The 19,937-nt window shown below is 42.4% G+C and overlaps 1 protein-coding gene across 3 annotated transcripts in view; it reads right to left on the minus strand.

Moving 5' to 3' along the window:
• GPD2 (glycerol-3-phosphate dehydrogenase 2) overlaps positions 1 to 17,366 on the minus strand; it is a 134,133-nt gene extending 116,767 nt beyond the window's left edge. The window contains exon 1 of one of the 3 annotated variants that reach the window (XM_033112236.1): positions 2,599 to 2,645. The gene's annotated coding sequence lies outside the window, so the exon portion shown is untranslated. Of the gene's footprint in view, positions 1 to 2,598; positions 2,646 to 16,350; positions 16,471 to 17,032 lie in introns of those variants that run through there. The other 2 variants (XM_033112235.1, XM_033112234.1) reach the window with 2 other exon arrangements.
• Positions 17,367 to 19,937: the final 2,571 nt, after the last annotated feature.

Raw genomic sequence — 19,937 nt, forward strand, 5'->3', positions numbered from 1 at the left:
TATGATTAATTGCAGTTATTTATATTTATGGGTTTGAATCTTGAGTATGCCTGGCCTCTCCCCATTTTCTTTCATAATTTTCCCCCTGTTGGAGACTGAAGAGCAAAAGTCAATTGCCGAGCGTTGGCATCACACAGGAAACTAAAGGGCCACGCATTTCAATCCCCGCTCAAGAAACACTCTGGCTGAGCAGATGTAATTCACCAGACCCCAGTGGGCTAGGCTCACCCTGTTGTCAGTCAAATCACATAGCTGATGGAAATCAGCAGAGCACATTAGCAATTTATACTCAGTCTCTCCCCAACCATAAATTCCGAGACAATGTTTAGGGAAACCCAAAGTTAACCCAAGGAATTTAGCCCATAGTGTGAGCCTGCGTTCTTACCATGAGGCAGTCAGAAGGCAAGTGACTCACAAAATGAAATTTCTAATAGGACTCCTGCCAAAACTGCTGGTTCCAATGTCAATGCAGTGACCTTCAGGCGTGACCTCACCCAGTGCACTTGTACCCACCCTCTCCGTCATTAGTTTGGCAGCCGCCAGCAGCTTGTGTGTGTTCAGACTGTATTCTACACCCCCACCCAAAGACAATCTCAGCCTGCATGAAGCCACCTGACTTCTCTGGACTTCAGTCTCCTCACATAAAAGATTGAGATCGTCTGTGCATTTGCTTCCTCGTGGTACTGCTAGATCCCACAGCCCGGGCCTTTTGCTCTCCAGGGCCTCTGGCCATTTTTCCTGTTTTCCAAACTGGACAATGGGTGTAGGTCACTCACCACCAAAACGACTGCATCAACATCCTCTTACCCACTCTGACTTGAAAAAGCAACATTTTTATGTTGGTATTAATTATGATAAAGTGAAGAAAAGTCTAGAAATAAGCGGACAGCTTTAAATAAGTTAGGCATTGTAGAATTTATTGAATAGGAATTATTTTTTTCTGGGTCAATTATACTCTGGGTGGAGGTGGGCTAAAGGGCAGGATAAAATTAATTATGAAGAGAACAGTAGTAGACAAAACAGTATCTGTGTGTGCATTTTAGTTTTAACACACACACACACACACACACACACACACAGAGTCTAGAAGGTTATACCTAATAATGTTTAAAATCTTACCTTTGAATGGTAGGGTTATTAAGTCACTTTTATTTTCTTCCTTGTGTGCATCAGTTTTTTAATTTCTAAAGTGAGCATTTGTTATTATTCTTGCACTAAGGGGAAAAAAGTCTGTGTGTGTGTGTGTGTGTGTGCGCACGTTAGAGAGAGAGAGAGATGAAAAAAAAGTAAGAACTCTAAAGAGTACCATGCAGATAGATAGCTGACATTTGACTAAATCCCATATCATCTGACCATTACTTGAGTGATTTTCCTGTTACACAACCTTCCTCATCTTTAATGAACTAAAGTAAAACCCATACAGAGAAAGGAAAAGGATAGTTTGCCTTTACAATTTATTAGGAATCTTGGAGCAAGAACTGGAAAATGTCACGGAGTCATCTACCACATTCTGAAGAACAGTCTCTACACTAACTAGAATGAATTTGCCTTGAGCACTGACATAGTAACTATTTAAGCCTCAGTTAAACTACCCCTAAATTAATCTTGAATTTTCAGTTATTTCATATTACCTCTTCTCAGGGATTTAAAGTTTAATACAACATCAAAACTCCCAACAACTAATCAAACCAATGACTGCAAAGTGGATCAAACTTACTGGAATTGGTATTCCCCAGGGTTCAACTCCATCAGCACAGATTCTGTTCAGACACCAACACACCCAGGGGGCCCCTCCACTGTGCCCGGCCCTGAAGGAAGCCCACAGATGCACAAAGAAAGGACAGGCCATCCTAGATGGGGCCAACATTCCCTCTCTCTCCCCACCATGTGACAGACAATTCAGTGCTCTCAGGAAGGAACACAGCTCTGGATCTAAGCACAGCCGGGATCCTTGTGGTCATGGGGTGCTGTCCTTGGCATATACAAATGATAACTCGGGACCAGTCAATAGAACTTTCTCCACAGGAGGCAGCTGGTGTAGATGCCATCGGAGACAGACAGTCCTGGATTGAATTCCAACTTAGCCACTTACTAGCTGTGTGACTATGAGTCTTAGTCTTCTCATCTATAAAATGTCATCTACTTCACAAGTTATACTGAGAATTTGAGGTAATATAAATAAGGTGTAAAAACACATCTGCTAGCAACAACTTCCACTACTGGTACATAACATTACTGAGCCCTTACAACGGGCTCCCACATTCGCAATGCCAAATTGGGGTGACAGCGAAGCCTGTGGTTAGAGAAGAAAAGCAGCCAATCTACACAGGTCATTATTGTTCCCTGCTTTAGCCTAAGCGGCACCTGATTCTGATCAAGCAAATGCACTTATGACTCACAGGTTGGAGTAAAAATTCCCATGACTTCCCTGAAAAAAACAGTCGGCAGGCCTCTTCCGGCATTTCTCTAGCATCTTCCCCCAAAATAAACATTCTCTCAAACAGAACAGATACTGTGATTTGTGGAGTGTTCAACCAAAACTAAAAGCCCTCCAAAGCCCAACATCTAACACAGACCTAACTCCAGGCCGCAGGTTACCTGTCGCAGAGGTCAGATGGAGGCAGCAGGCTCTTTCACTGGAGGTGACTCACTCATCACATGGAGTCCAACATTTATGAGCCTTTCTCCAGTAGTTCCACTGATAGATTTAAAACATTCCCCAAAAGAGGCTTGAGCAAAGGTTCGTGGCCTGAGTTAACCCAAGTCGCGGGGGACAACTTTGACCCACAAGAGTATTGTTTTGTCCTCTACTCAGAACATTTCTTGGAATTTATTTTTAGTTCAGAGAGGGCGAGGAACTGCTTTCTGGCTCTGTCACAAACCCTGAACACCATCTCCCTTAAAAACAAAACGAATATAAAGCCAAAATGCCATCGAAACAGTCAACATTTTTGTTTAAAGGAATCAAGCTATTTCTCAAGAATACGTCCTTTCTAGTATGATACTCAGATGTAAAAACATATATCATGACTTTGGTTAACCTCACAGCGAGAAACTGGGAACAAGGGTTAGTGATCCCATCACAAGCATCAAAATGGGTCCTGTTTGGTCACTCGTTCAATGCATGTCAACTACTGCCCAATAGTCTACTGTATCCCCCAAACCACCTTGACCTGTGCCCACAGAATCCCCTCCATCCCCCATGGACTCCTCCACCAGCCCTCAATCTACTCTTGCCCTCCCCTTACCATCAATCCCTGTCCGTCTACACTATAGGACTCACTTCTGCAACCTCCAGTCACGTGTGCCCTTCCCACACTTCTCTTACTAGGTTCTTACTGCTGGTGTCTGGTTTACATGATCTATCTCAGTCTTTGTTACATGTAATTAAATTTAGACTTCACAATAGAAATACAATATGTAAACCCAAATATGTATTGAATTTTCATTTATTCAACGAATATTCATTGGGCACCTACTGTGTTAGAGTGTGAGTAAACAAAGATGAATAATTTATCATTTCTGCCTTAAGGGAACTCATAGCTTACAGAAGAAAATTCTAAAACAAATACAAGTGATACAAATAACGTTTGGACAAGGGGCTAACGGAGCAATTACCCCTGAGGGAAAGGGGATATAGGAACATTAGCAGGACAGGTCTGTAGAGAAAGCAATAATTAACTCAAGTGTTGAAGGTTCACCAGGTCCAGGGTGAACATAAGCAAAGACATGATGGTGTGAATGAATATTTCATTTTCAAGAACAAGGGGGTGTGGTATGCCTGCAGCACAGGACGCTCTGCAATAGTGATAAGGAAGAAGGTGAGCAGACGGAATTGGCAAGCAGGGTAAACCTCTGGAGGTCTTTCGAGCATATGCTATTCAGAGGACTTTGGCTGTGCCCAGTAGGCAACGAATGGCCAAGGAGGGCATTTCAGCATATTTGTTGGTTACATACTGTGTTATAAGGACTGTGCTGGTCAGTTTATACGTGTTATATTAGTCCTTACAACATTCCTAGTAGGATCAGACAGAATCACGTTTGCGTTTAAAACACCATTCTCTCATTCCCAGTTTGCTTCAGGGAAACGAAAAGAACATGAGTCTGGGAGCAGGGAAATCAGAAGACTGGGTATTAACATCCATACACAAATTCCTAAGGGTACACTAAGACTGTGCATGACGATGGCAGTGGAGTGGAGACCACAGGAGTCTAAATACACTTGGAAGGAAGACGGCTAAGACGATTCCTCCAGAAACAGCACACGCCTTAGCTTCTGCCAAATAGGAGAAAGCACCTCCTCCTGGAGTTACACCACCATCTAGGCTGGGAAGAGGCCCTCGGAGCACCTGGTGCTCTTTGCCACTTGAGAACAGTCCCCACGGAGGTCTTTACACTCCAGTTGGCCACCAGGACATTAGGACATGCCCTAAGCTACAGATACTCTGAGGAGGCTTTTACTCACACTTGGCCACGACGTCAACAGGAGTTGCCACAAGGTGCTGCATCCAGCTTCCTCCAAGACATCACAGGACTAATCCCAGCACTCTCCACAATCCGCGGTACCTGTCATCACCAGAAGCCCAAACTGCCCTGTGTCTCACCTTCTCAGCCATCCTCCCTTTCCATTCTGCCCTCTGAAACTCAATATCTAGCCTCAGCCAACTGTGTAATGTTCTCTCCTCTGATATTCCTTTCACCCTGAAAATAGGGAGAAAGCAAGACTTAATCTGAATTTTGAAGGCTGAAGCCCATTAACACTGTTTTCCCAGCATCTCATCAAGAGGAAGTTGTTGATACTTTCACATTTAAGTCTAATGTTCAGCCAGTATAAACAGGGATGGCTGTACCAGTTGCTGAAATATCTCTGAATCAGGTGATAAGTAGACCCTTTCCTGGGAGCTCTCTATGATCAAGTGATCAGAGTTAATGTCTAGCTTTACAAAAAGCACCCAGGGCCCCGCTCTCCAGACCAAAGGCTCGCATCTGACTTGTAAAGACTTGGAGTAACCTCCCTGCTCCTAGCCCCAAAATCCCCAGCCTGGAGTTGGATTACGTGTCTCCCCTTTCACCTTCCAATTTCTCCTCTACCCTCTTTCAAAAATCTTACCTGTTTTGAAGTTCATGCCACTATCCCTGCTTGCTGTCGTTTGTCTATCCATCTACTGCTGTTTGCCCTCATTCACTGATGACCTGAGCACCTGGCTGTTTCCCCTTCCAAAGTCGTGCCTGTCTTCATTCTTGCTGTCTTCTGCATCTACGTGGTTGCCCAGTTCCTAAACCCTCTCACCTCTGATGATCTTTTCTGTGACCCTGCTTCGGCCACGCACTCTCGTCATCATAACCTCTGAGTCTGGCATCTTGATCACTTGGAGCAGCTCTGAGACTTCAGCTTCAGGTATCCCACACCGTGAACACAGCCTTCTCTTTTTCCAACTCATCTATCTACTCTGGCATTTCCATTTCAGCATCTCCTTGGTATTATCTGGCTTTCCAGTCCTTGTACCCTACAATTTCCTCCACTGTCAGTTACACCCTCGCTTTCATTTCTTCCCAGTGTTCAGGTCAAGGTCCATCACTGCAATCTCTCCCTTGCAAGCACCCACACGTCCCTTGGTTCTCACTTCCTGCTTCTCACTTACCTGGCTAATCCTCAAATCAAGCCCAACTATCTGCCTGCTCCAAACCTCCACTGACATAGCTGAAGAAGCTGCCTGGAGAAAAACACAACCGCATCTCCCCTTAATTTAAATTCAGGACTGCAAATCTCTAATGGGCAATCCACATTCACCAGCAATCCTATTACAGTCCCTGAAAATGTTTCAAAATAACCATTTCAAACCTTCTTTTTCCCCAAACTAATTTCCCCCCTCCCCACCCCAACATCATCACATCGGGAAAGTAGAAGCAATCCGGTAAGAATGCCACCTTCCAACCACCCAAACCATGACCTGTACCCATCTTCTGTTTACTGTAATGAAATGTCCCTGTTCCTAGTAACCACCGGTCTCTTCATTTGTGCCCTAGATCTCCTCCCTTCCTGGATCGTTAGGAATTGTATTCCGACAATATCCATCCCTCTCTCCTGCCTTCCTCAGTTTTTCCTCTCTACTTAATCATTCTATCATTTACTCTCTACTTAAACTCATTCTATTACTCTGTTCCTGGCACACCTTCCTTAACCAACATCTCCTTCCAAGAACTCTTCCATTTCTCTGCTTCTCTTCACAATAAAATGTCTTAAAGTTGTCTATAAACAGTCTCTGCTTCCACAACTCATCATATGTCAGATTGTCAAAATCACAAATGGCTGCATTTCACCAAATGCAATCTCTGAAATTGACACAGTAGGACCACCTCGTTTTAAAAATATTTTGAACTCTTAATTTCAGGGATACCACATTCTCCTGACTTCTCTCCTATCCCACTGGCAACTCATCCTTCTCTTCCAAATAATACAATGCTCCAATGGCCCTCTTCTCTATCTATACATGCTCTATGTGTAATTCCATCCAGTATCAAATAAAATCTACATGCAAATAACTCCTACCTCTGTATTTCAGCCAAAACCCTTCCTAGAATCTCCAAACTCCATTTATCCACTGGATATCCACTTTGGGGATAACTGTCTGATATTCCCCAAGAAATGTCTAATAAGCACCTCAAATTTAACAGTCCAAACAAAATATTTTATATCTTCCGTCAAGCCTGCTTCTCTCCCAATTCTCCCCTTCTCAGCTTATGGCCCATTGCTCAAGTTAAAAAAAATGTAAGTCTTTGTCTAGATTCTTGTTTCCTCTCTCCGGATAATTAATCTACCAGCAAATCCAGTCAACTAGCTCTATCTCAAAAACATCCCAAATCCATCCACTTCTTTCCATCTTTAACACAATGCCTGTCCATACAACTATAATTTCTCAGTTGAGCAACTAAAATAGACTCCTAACTGAAGTCCCACTTCCAATCTTCCCTCCCCAGTCTACCCTAATCCAGCCTACTTTTTAGCAGCCAGAGCAATCTTTGATAGCATATATTCTCAGTAGGGACATAACAGCCACAAGGGGACAAAACTGGTTCTTGGAGGGGAGACAGGGGAGACATATTATATATGACAACGATTTGCTGTCCCCCAAAGCTCAACTCCACCCAACAAAATCGTACTCCTTAATACTTCACGAATACTCTCTTGCTAGGGAAAAATTAATTTAAATGTTTAATTAATTTCAATTTAATTTTTCTCCTTAGAGAGATAATAAAAAAGTTGAGACACTGTTTTATAGCAAAACCACATCATGTCATTTATGGAATATAATCATCCAATGGCTTATATCATTGAAAACTGAAAATCTAAATGGCTTATTCTCACTTATAAAGCTCAATAGGCTCTGGCCCTTGTCTACTTTTAAATGTTCTCTTATACACTGTGGTAGACTGAATAGTGGCACCCAAAAGATGTCCACATCCTAAACCCTGGAACCTGTGACTGTTATAACACACACACACGACTTTGCAACTGTGATTAAACAAAGAATCTTGAGATGGAGAAATTATCCTGAATGTTCAGGGTGGGCCCCAAATACAATCACATATATCATTACAAGAGGGAGGTAAAGGGCTGTCTGACGCACACAGAGGAGAAGGTGTTATGACCTTAGAGGCAGAGATTGGAGCAAGGCAGCCACAGGCTACTGAACGCTGTCAGCCACCAGCAACTGGAAGAAGAAAGGAGCAGATTCTCCCCTAGAGCCTCAGAAGGGAGCACAGACTGCCAACACCTTGATTTCGGCCCAGTGATACTGATTTTGAACTACTGGCCACCTGAACTATGAGAGAATAAACGTTGTTTTAAACTACCAAGTTTGTGGTACTTTGTTACAGCAGCCACAGGAAACTAATACAGAAACCTCTCACTCTCACCCACTAAGCTTCAGGTTTATTTACCTGCTTCTGCCCATCAAATTTATCAGGAATACAATTACAGTTTTTATACCCGCTGTCTTCTCTGCCTGGAATAACCTGCTCCTCATCTTTGCACAGCTAGCTCCTTCTGGTCTTTCAGAATCCAGCTCAAATATCAGCTCCTCAGAGAGGCTTTCCCAAACCATCCAAATCCAACCTAATCACATAGCTATGTGATCATCTCCTACGTCTCGCCTTTATTTAATCATTATTATTTCTTCCCCCAAACCCCAGAATGTAAACTCTGTAAGAGCAGAGTCTATCTGTTTTGTACACCACTGTCATCTTAATTTGTAGTACAACTCCTGGCACATAATGAGGTGCTAAATAAACTTAATGACTGGATGATTTAGGTAGGGGAAAGCATGGTGATGCTCTCCAATGAGAGGAGAGACAGCTTTAGGGACGGGTAGAGGGAGGGTGCGGAGATGGTGAGTCCTGTCTTGACTGTGGACATCCAAATGGAAATGTGCACTGAGTCTGAACTCAGGGAAGATCTCTGGTTGGGAATGTGAACTTGGGAATCATTGAAACGGGATATAGACAAACTTGATGGTGTAGAAAGTATCTACAAACACAGGACAGTAAATTAAGGACAGACCCTGGGAACTCCAATATCAAAGGGAAGAACTTTCAAAAAGATCCATAAGGAGTAGTCCTAAAGAAAAACAAAAATCATAAGAGCATCGTGAAAGTTCAGTTTCACAAAGGAGGGGTTGAATAGCATCACAAAAATTTCAAGCAACAAAGTCCCACTGATTTGCCAGTCAGGAGGACACCAATAATCATAAAAAGAACAGATTCATCTAAGACAGAACCCACATTTCCAACAGTTGCAGTGTAAAGATGATCAAGTAGAAAACAACATATAAAATAAACTTTCAGGAAGCATACCTTGAAAGAAAGGAGGAAGTGAGCATGTAGCAAGAGAGGAGCACAGGGTGGAGGAATCATTTTGGTTTTTGACTTGTTTGTCTTTGTGATGGGAGAATCTTGAGCATTCTTGTAAATGTTTAAAATGCAGGAAAATATGGAGAAATTTCATAGAGTAAGGTATCCGAAGGGGTGAGGGCCCAGAACTTTGGGGAAAGCATCAACTTTGGATAACTCTACCTCTAAGTTGGTAGTGAATGATAGAGTTGGTGTATTCAGGGAAGATGAGGAAAGGAGAGCAAAATATTAACAGATACTGACATACCTATGTTTTCTCAGTACAACAGGACGCGAGAACACTTCACTAAAAACCCATGTTCTCTTCTTCCGGGGCTCCCAGCTAGACTACATTTGCCAGTCTCCCTTTGCTGGTAAGTATGTCTGTGCACCTGACTTCTGGCCAATAGTATGCAAACAGAACTGATACATTCATTTCAAGACTAAGCATTTAAAAAGTGGACATGCCTCTCCTCTTTCACTTTCCACTAGCAGGACACAGTTAAAAATAAAGCCCTAAAGGAAGGCAGAGTCACAAAGTGAAAGGTTACAGGTGCCTAATTCATCCCATGGAGGAAAGCCATTCACCAACCAAGACATGATCAAGAAATAAACTTCAGCTGGGTTTGTGCTTTTATCTATTTTCAAATCTTTCTGTTATAACAGTTTAGTCTGCTCTAACCACTAACAATCATCTTCTGCTTTAAAAAAAAAAAATGCACAGGTGGGGTAAAAAGTTCAAAGAAAATGCTGAAGGTTTGGAAAAACTATGGCAAGAAAAGAAAAAAAGGCGCTCTCTAGAAACAGGTGCCAGAACAGCCTTGTGGCTACAGCTGGAGAACACCAATTTGTATGTACCACCAATTTGCATGTCTGTGTTCATTTTCCCTGCTAGCATTCACAAACCCAGGGGTAGGAGTGGAAAAGGAAATTGATACCAAGTGGCAGGTTGTTTCCACATCCATTAAGACTGAAGAGGATTTTAATAATGTTATGGGTTCCTAGAAGTCAAATCAAAAGGAACAAGGCTGGCGTACGGTGCTATGCATTCAATGTGTGAACAAGTTCACCACCATGGGTGGAAACTGTTGAACCACAGGGTGAAGTATTAGAAGGTAGCAAAGTTCAGTGAGTCAAGGAATAGAATCCAAAGTAGCAAAAAGCAGGAAGGATTCTATTATTTCTTCACAGCATTTTCAAGCGAGTTTCTGTGTAACTACATAAATAACTATGGAGCTTTGAGTGAGTCACTTCAGTTCTCTGGAATTGTTTTCTCAATGATATAACAGGGTTCACTGCTGATGTGTGAAATAATGGGCACAAAGCACTTAGCAGTGCGCCGAGAAGATGGTGATTGCTATTTACCATTCATTCTTAATAATAAAAAGACATGTTACAGAGGAAGAAATTGAAAGGTGCAGAGACTGACCAAAGCATGAGTGGCTATATAATGTGACGTCTGGGATTCACAGCAGCAAACACTGCTCCCCAAAAGATCCTTCTACCTAGCCTACATAAGGTCCCCAAGGTTTCGGTCCCCTTAGAATCCAAAGACCTTTGAGAAGGTGACAAGTTAATTTTATCAATCATCTTGTTGGGAATTAATTGTCTGGATTCTTTCTTAAGAGACTGAATTAGGAGGGCAGGTGAGGGGAAAAGGGAGAAATGAGTGAAGGGGGCGCCCTTAGAGCTCTGACATGATGGCCGAGCCCTCAGTGGATATTAAACGACCTCCTCATTTGTATATCCCTCCACTGATGTTCTTCAGGGATTGCTTTTATACCTTTGGTTCAACTGTAATCATTTCCTTTCCTCTTCCTAAATATCCTTTAGATATCAAAACTGCCAAATGTGTAGGGCGAGAGGGGAGGCCGGAAAAAAAAATAGTATCCAGTTTTCCTGATTATCTGAGATGCATCTGCCTGTGTGACTGTGTCTCATCACACCCAACCCATTTTTGTCATTTATTTCTTGAGTAATTAAGTGATAAGTGAATTATGAGGCAATTATTCATTCAACAACTATTTACTATGTGGCCTCCATATGCAAAGCATGTAGGTTGGGCATGTGAGGGCTATAAAATTGTGTAAGATCCAGCCCTTGCTCTGCATGATCTGCAGGAAAAGAATTATAATAGAGAGAAGTAAATAAGAGACTTGTGAGTGGCAAAAAAGCGTAAAGGGTCTAGAATATGTACACATTCGCTGCAGTTTTATTTACAATAGCCAAGATATGGAAGCCACCTAGTAGCCCATTGACAGATGAACAGATAAAGATGTAGTATATATTTACAATGGAATATTATTCAGCCATAAAAAAGAATGAAATCTTGCTACTAGCGACAACATGAATGGACCTAGAGGGTATTGTGCTCAGTGAAATGAGACAGAGAAAGACAAATATAATACTATATGATTTCACTTGCATGTGGAACCTAAAAAAACCAAACCAAACAAACAAAAAACACAAAAACAGATTCATAGGAACAAAGAACAAACTGATGGTTGCCAGAAGAGAGGGGATGGGAGAGGAAAAAGAGGAAAAAGGTGAAGGGAAACATAGTCAACAACAGTGTGATAACTTTGCATGGTGACAGATGGTTACTAGACTTAGGGTGGTGATCACATCATAAGGTATATAAATGTCAAACCATTAGATTGTACATCTGAAACTAATATAATATTGTGTACCAACTATACTTAAATTTAAAAAAAATAGACTTTAAGACAAAAAGAAAAGAAAGTATACATAACACTTCTGACTGGGGCAGTGAGGGAAAGCATCATGAAACCGGCAGCCAGTTGGGTCAGGACATACAAGGATTGGTAGGATTTCAAAAAGGTGAAGTAGAAGAAAGATCATAAGTATAGGGTCAGCAGTAGGAATAAGAGAGATTAAAGGAATTCCAAGTAGTCCAATTTGGCTTGAAGATAACGGCAGAAACTTAAAATTGGGGAAAGACTGCAGAAGTCATAAATTCCCACACAAGTATTTAGAACTTGATCCAATAACACAGAGTGACCCACAGAAGGGAGGAACAGAGAGTAATAGGATCAAAGCAGTTTTGACGTTACCACAATGAAACAAAACATCCTTTCTTTATTCCATTTAAATAAAAGGAAAATGACTTTTGAGAACCTTGTACCTAGTGATTATTTTCATCACTTTTCAAATACATTTAGAAGTTTATTGTGTTTCATTGAAATAATAATGGCATAAAATCTTAACCAAAATTTTCCTAAAACATTTACTTGAACATAAACTTTTGTTCCTACTGTGTGTAACCAACTTACTTTAGTAGTCACTGGTGGGTATAAGGTAAGTAATAAAGCTTCCTAAGCATATGTCAACAAGTCATACTCAGAGACCATCTCATTTGACAGTGGCAGCTTCTAGAAATCTCATTTTCAGAAAATATCCCCTCCGTTATAATTTGTGAGTTTTGTTTTCTCCTCTATATTAAAACCTTTTACACAAGGATATAGTGGGTAATCAAATATGAGATTCCACAGAAGACATATCGCTATTTGAAAAATATGAGACTTAAAAAAAAATCTAAGTTAAACAGTAATTGTTCAAAATACACACATTTTAACAGTATCTCACGATTTAAAAATAAATTATTACATGAATAATTTCAATTTGCCTGTATAATTAAATGATATTCCCAAATAATGCTTTAAAGTTTTGTTAATACATATGTCACAATAAATTATTAGTTGGGAGAGAAATATTTTATATGAACTAATTTTTCCCATTAATTTTAGTGAAGTATTAGAACCAAAGCTTAACCTAATTAAAATCAGAAACCAAAAAAAAAAAACAAAACAAAAAATCAGAAACCATGTTTTGTCTACTGCATAAACCAGAAATCGGATTTTGAAAGAACCAACATAAAATTTTCAACTGAAAAATGAGAAACAAGAGCACAGACATGATACAGGAAGAAACATTTAACACAAAGAACCAGTAAGAACCTCCAAAAAAGATGAAAATCCTGGAAAACAAGAAACAACAAATAAAAAATCATGGTCACACTCATATAAGGACACAAAATTAGAGTTCTGGACAAACTCTGACCACAATCATCTAAACACCCTCAGTATTTAAACCACCAGCTCCTCGTGTTTCTTTTTCCTTAAATGTCCCTGCGATCAATCCCTGGTCAGATAACTCAGGAAGAGGTCTCCTTTAAAGTTGTTAGAGATTTACTGGCTTGTAGCCACCTTGGCCCTTGACTTTTCTCACTTGAAGTTGAGTCTATTCATCTCTCCCTTCTACGTTTCTTTCCTCCATCAGTCAACCATTTTAAATCAAGGAAATATACAACCTGTCCTTTATTAGTTGCTTCTTCGTCTATGACACAACTTCCAAGTTTTCATCTTATCTCAAAGGTGATGAGTCCTGCTGTAATTATCTAAGTATTTTGATGAGCATCTAAAAATACTTTGATAATATCTTCTTAGTTTAGTTCCACTCAGTTCTTCCCTATCTCCTAAAATAACCCTGAAATGAGCCAGTTATGGGGATCCTAAACCTACAGACTAGTAATTTTCCCCTGAAACCTCAGATGAAAACGATATCCCATTGTACACAATTGGATAGAGTAACAGGCAGGCCATGTGACACACTTTTACAGAAATGTGTTAAAAGTGGCAAAAATAAAGTTATAATTTTTAACTCCAATCGTGGACTTTAAAACTTCAAAGACATAGTGAAAAGTATATGATTTACTGCACATACAGAATTTTACTGTAGGTTTCTAATATACTTTTCACTAGAAATAGAAAGTACACTTTTGAAAGTATATGATTGTGCTGGCTTTTTAATACACGTACACTGAAGTACAAAATAGCAAACATTCTTGAAACAAAGATGGTCTTCTTTCGCTATAATCTTCAGGAAACTTTAAGTTTCTCTGTTGCTGAAGTGACATCCTCTTCATCACAAAATTGCCTCAACTACTTGAGCCCATGTTAAAATTTCCCTTCTGTAATCAAAAGAGTTATAAGCCAACATTCTATCACTAGGTGATAACTATGCAAGATCGTATGTTATTCTCGAATTGTTTTACATCTAATGTTTTACCGTTAAACAAATTCTAACTTCTCAAAAGCAAGATAACCATACTTTTTCTTTACCTAGAACTTGGTACTGTATAATGCTGCACAAGCCTACAGAAAGCTTCATTTAAGAAAACAAATGTTACATACATTTGATTTCCAATGCTCTTTCTGAAGTGTTGTTTCTGCAGTTAGGACAACCCATTGAGTCCAGGTATTGACAAATAGAATCAAGTTTTGGAAAACCTAAGCAGAAACATCACATTTAAGAAAGGGGGGGGGGGGGTGGTGAGAAGAAGAGGAAAAGAAGGAGAAGGAGGAGAAGAAGAACAAGAACCGAACAAGAAGAAAGAAAAAAGAGGCAAAACTAGATAATGATCTAGACATTGCTTCCCTTCGCTAATAACCATAGCTGCCACTAACCACCTTCCCCATTCCCAACCCCCAATCACGCACACCAAATTAAAGAGAAGAAAGCCTGGATAATTCATACACAACATGCAAGAGCTAAATTATCTAGCTAACTACATGCTTTGCCCAAATCTTCCTTTTTTGAATATAAAAATTAAAAACATAAGAAGAAAGGAAACTAATATTTTCAAGTCTACTATCTGACAGGTCCATTACTAGCAACTTTGCATATATTATAGCATATATTATTATCCACATTTTGCCAAGACAATTGAGGCTCAGTGAGTTTCAATAGTTATCTAAGGCCAAAATCTGGTTTTCTTTCCCCCACTACACTCAGCTCGAGTTCGGCCCACAGTGTAGTCACTCATCGAGAAAACATTTATTGAGTGCTTATTACAAGCTAGTCATCACTCCAGGCCTTAGAAGTACAAAAGTGTGTGAGGCTGAGCAAGCCCTCTCACAGAACTTACATGCTAGTGATGAAAGATAGAAAACATATACCCAAAGAGGATAATTTTAGAGCTACAGTAATTTTCCAATATGATTTTTGTACAATGACAGTGGAATCTTTTAAAATATAAGATTAAATAGTTACAAAAATTACACTGGGGGGGCGGGGGGTTTAAAACCCACTGATAATTGGTAATACTGTGGCTCTATTGTCAATTATTGAGCCAGCCCATTGCATCTTTTAATAAATCAGAGGGAGGGGAAAAGAAGCAGACCTTTAATACTCTTCAGAATTTCTTTATAAAATGAAGTGACTATGTGAGATATCAGAATGGACAGCTCCACCAATGTTGGTTCTCAAACCCAAATTCCATCTCTTATCCATTATTCACTATGGTACTGCTGCATTATTTGAGGAGTTGATTTGTAAAAATCAACGGAGTGTTATAACTTGACATATGCCCCTAGAAGAAACACAGAGAGGTTTCAACATCCACATCAGAAGGTTCCCCAGGCTGCACATGGTATCCATTGGGCAATGGCATCCAGCTCTCAGCAGATGGCCAGCAAAAACTGTAGGACTTAGAAACCAGAGTGCTCAGCAGCTAGCCACCAGGAAGTGCTTGGCCCCAGTGCGGCAGTTGCCATTACCCTCCACACTCCAAAAAGAAACTTCCCATCTCTTAAACTTGGAACATGTGCAAAATTCTAACAGTTTTGTTTTAAGCAATAAAGACTGGGTGTAACTTACCCTGCCTTCCCTCACCTATTTATATATGAGTATAAGTTGACTAAATTAGCTGTTAGCTATTTCTATAGCTGCCTCATGATATTTATAATGTGTTATGTAATTCGGGTTGGCCCATGCCACTAAGACTATGAGAATCTGTGTTTGTAAATGACTTTGGAACTCCTAAGGAAGGCTGTTCAGGAGTGAATGGTCCTCTGCCTGGGTGGGAGGCAGTCTAGAGCCCAGCTGCTAGGAGCAACACTTCATTCACAGGCTATACCTTCCTGACAAAGCATTCTTTACAAGTCTCTCTTCGTTCAGTAGAAGTTACTATCTGGGGAGTGGAGGCTCATTTAAGTTCATCAGTGTATGCCTTCCATTGCCTCCTAGAACTGTCACCTTCCAGTTGCTAAGGTCCTCAAAGAAGCCTCAGCCCCCTTCTAGAATCTTTCCCTCCCTTGCTTCAGAAGGGAGCAATAATCATCAGACGAGCCAAGAACATCCACAAGACAAAAGTTTGCAGTAAACTTGCAGTTAGGTACCAACCCTCGCCCCAAAGTCCTGCCACTTAACTAAGGTGAATTATTACTACACCCCACCGCCCTCCTAAACGTAAACAGCTAATTCCTAGATAAGAATGAGTCCACCTTCTGTTGTTGGGGAGAAATCCTAAAATCTTTCCCCAGATTCTTGCCACCACCCAGCCCAACACCGGAGTCGTAGAGGACTATCCCGGGTCAGAAAGGGTCCGTGCCCCCTAGAACCCTGGGGGCGAGAGAACCCACTCTCCCAGGAAGCACACACCTGACACTGATCTTCTGGCGCGAGGGGAGAGAGGGCTGGAGCACCTAGTTCCTCCGGCCGGGGAGGAGACGGCCACCCCAGGAATCAGAGCCTCAGCCCTGGTACTCGCGGCGAGGCGCGCGTGGATGTCACTCGGGGCAGGCTGAGCCAGTGTAACCCAACGCGCCCGGCTTCGCCGCTTCCCCGCCCCCGCGGCCACTTCCTCCTCCCGCTCCCGCTCCTCCTCCCTCCCCGAGGGCTGGCCTGAGTGGCGCGCCCGCCACATCCAGCCCGGATATTTCGGGCCCAGGCTTCGCGGGCCCAGCAGGGAAACGCGGAAGTGGAGGACGGAGCCAGGGCCGTGGGGTGGGGGAGGAAGCGCTGCGAACCAGCGGGCGGCGAGCTAGCGAGGTCGCTGCCGCCCAATGAACGTGCCGGGACCCAGACGCGGGGACGTGAGGCCAGCCGGGTGGGGCCGCGGCGCGGCGGCTGCGTTGGCCCTCGCCCAGGTGGCGGTTACTGCCCTGCGCCCTCGCCGTGCCGCACCCCAGACCCTCCGCTCCGCCTTGCGGAGCAGGACAGGCCGGCGGAAGACGGTGGAGGTGTCCCATTACGTCTGCCCTCCACCACGCGAGCCGCCCCCGCCACCTGCCCGGGAGAGAGGACACACTCGTCCGCTTACAGGCCGGCGGGGCTGGCTTACCTGCTTTCTTGTCACCCGCCCACGAATCTGGCTTCCCCCACTCGCCGGGCAGGCTTCCCTGGGCCTACAAACGCGTCTAGGAGGCGGGCGGACCCCTGGAATCCCGCCGTCAGAGCCCAGAGCCCTCGCCCGGGCTCCCCCCGCGCGCTCTGCGGGCGCGCCCGGCCTCCTGACTCCCCGCCCGAATGTCAGCGCGGGGACCCGCAGGGAAGACTAAGCCAAAGCCCCAGGGGTTGGGATGCTAAGCACAGGCTCCTGAGGCCCAGCCTCGTACAGGTGGGGGGAGGCAGAGAAACCCGCAGCACAGCAGCAGGCTTCCCAGTTGCACCCCCCAAAACTGACCCTGCCAACTGAGCATGCCCAGCTCGCTTGTTGGAACTACAAGTGCTAGACCAGCCCAAGTGGACCCAAGGAAGGTGCAGATGTGGTTCAAAGGGACCCCGTTTCTTTAAGACCTTTCCTCCGAAGACCTCTGGGCACTTTAAAAATAACCTTTCTACCATGGTATTGGAAAATAACCAGAGGAGTGTTGGAAAGGCCTTCCAAAGGAAGGCAGCCAAATAAATTTGAATCCAAATCGCAGTAGTGTGTTTTTTCCAATTATTTATTAAGTCACTTACTAGTTTCTTTAAATGCTGCCGAATTATTAAAATTGACCCAGAGGAATTGGATCCCAAACTCCTAGGACAGTAACTTCAGGAAAGCAGCCTATCCAGTGGTAGTGTATCCAGAGGAACAGTGGTTGTCAGCCTTGGCTTATGAAGAGGTTCAGAACAGGCCTCCCCAAGATGTACTACTTTGGCATGTGGGTTATTTTGAGCTGAGATAATGGAGACCCTGGGGGGGGGGGCGTCCTGCAGAAACTTTTACCTCTCCCTTAAAGAATCTAGATTGGAATCTTGCAGATAATAAGAGTTATCACCAGAAACAACTTTTTATGACTTATCAGAACCTCAGCCCTGGTATTCCTGGAAAGGCAGGGAAAAGATCTAATTACTAAACACTCTTCTTATTGTCCAGTGAATGACCTTCCTCTGCTCTGAAGCCCCAAGGGCCTAATCTCATTTTAGCTCAGAATTCCATATATATTTCATTTTCCCTTTCTGTCTCTGAACTCATGTATGTGGTGTTCTTGTAGTGATACAGGGATCTGGTCCCCCAAATGATACAGGATTCTGGTATCTGGTGCCCGGAGATCTTGGTCTCATGTACCCAAAGAATGAGAATGCAGATTCGGAAGGAAAGGTAAAGGAGCAAAGATTTTTATTAAAGTGAAAGTACAGCTCTCTTAAGAGAAGGGGTACCTGAAACTGGAATGCCCACTGGCTAAGGCAAAAAGCTCTTACTTTTATACTTTCTCTAGCATGCTTGGGGAAGGGAGTTGGCACCTTCTGATGGATTTTGTCTGTCAAATTAGCTCTGTTTGTCCAGCCTGAAGGGATTTACAAAATAACCCATTTATCTCCAGGGCACAATTACATTGTTGCCCTGGAGCGAAAGAGTCATTTCAGAACCTGGAGTTCCAAGATATGGTTGCCTTTGTTTATTCTACCTGGGACTTCCCTGTTTACCTAACAACAGGATAGCTATCCTGTCTCAATAGGTATGTATGTAATTAAATTTGGTTATTTTTCTCATTAATCTGTCTTATGCTGATTGGGATTGGATTATTAGACCAGCTGGAAGAACCTAGAAGGTTAGAGGAAAGTTTGTTCCTCCCCCACGACACACATTAGAATGGGAGAAGGGGTCATAAAATGACCGATACCAGGTTCCCATTCCCACACTAATTAAATCAGTCTGGATGGAACATGGAAATCCTTATGTTATAAAACTGATTCTCAAAGGGTAGCCTTGGGAGCCAGCAGCCAATAGCATCACCTGAGAACTTGACAGAAAAGCAAATTTGGCTTCACTTCACACTGATTCCTAAACTCAGGCTGGGACTTAGCTATCTTATTTAGTAAGTCCTCCAGGTGATTCTGATGCACATTAAAGCTTGAGAAAACTGTTTCAAAGCTCCCCCAGGTGACTAATGTAAGCAGCCAGGGTTGAGAACCCCTGTAATAGACCAATACTTTTATGCATTATCAAATCCCAAACATTTATCTGGAAGAGCAACATGTCACACAGAAGAACAACATAGTTGAATCGAGGTGCAAGTCCTGGATTTCTTTTCCCCTAATTCTCCCAGAACAGTTCAGTGCTTGGAAAATGGAAACCATCTGTTATTCACTTTGGTGCCTAGCCTGTAATGTAATAGATGTTTGATAAGTGTTTAATGATTTGAAATGAATGCTTGGGTGAATGACTAGTTGCAGGCCTTATTATATCTACTGTTTCTTTTCCCCAAATGTCCCAGTCACTTTGCCAGCTAACAAGCCAGCAGGGATTCAGTTGTCATCAATAACCTATGACTATCTATCCATGATGGTCTAACCCAAGTCAGACCCCGATGGACTAGGACATGGGAGGAAGCAGATAATTTTGAGGAGGTGAAAAATGTCAACAGCATTGGACATGATTTCTCTTGCCAAAGTTGGGGCCCAAAACAACCAAAGGAAAGCAGGACATTAGGTATCCAGCAGAATTCAGGAAAATCACCAAAGGAAAAAGGTGTGTATGGGAGAGGTTAAGGGAGGAGAGATAAGGAAGTTTAATACTATCAGCAGTTTACTCTGGATCTTCTTTTTCTAAACAACCCTGCCTCCACCCTACACTTCCCCCTTCTATACACACACCTTGAAACAATCTCAAGTACAGCCTTGAAAAAAATGTTAAAAATAGGAAAGTGTTGTAAAATAGTTGCTTCCATTCACTGCATGAAAACATAGCTGACTTGTGATTATTCAGCATAATTAGGCATCCATTTTTGTTCAAGGCAAAAGTGCTAAAAATTTTTTTT

The sequence above is a fragment of the Rhinolophus ferrumequinum genome, chromosome 8 (genome assembly GCF_004115265.2).
Source record: "Rhinolophus ferrumequinum isolate MPI-CBG mRhiFer1 chromosome 8, mRhiFer1_v1.p, whole genome shotgun sequence".
In the NCBI taxonomy this organism is placed as follows: domain Eukaryota; kingdom Metazoa; phylum Chordata; class Mammalia; order Chiroptera; family Rhinolophidae; genus Rhinolophus; species Rhinolophus ferrumequinum.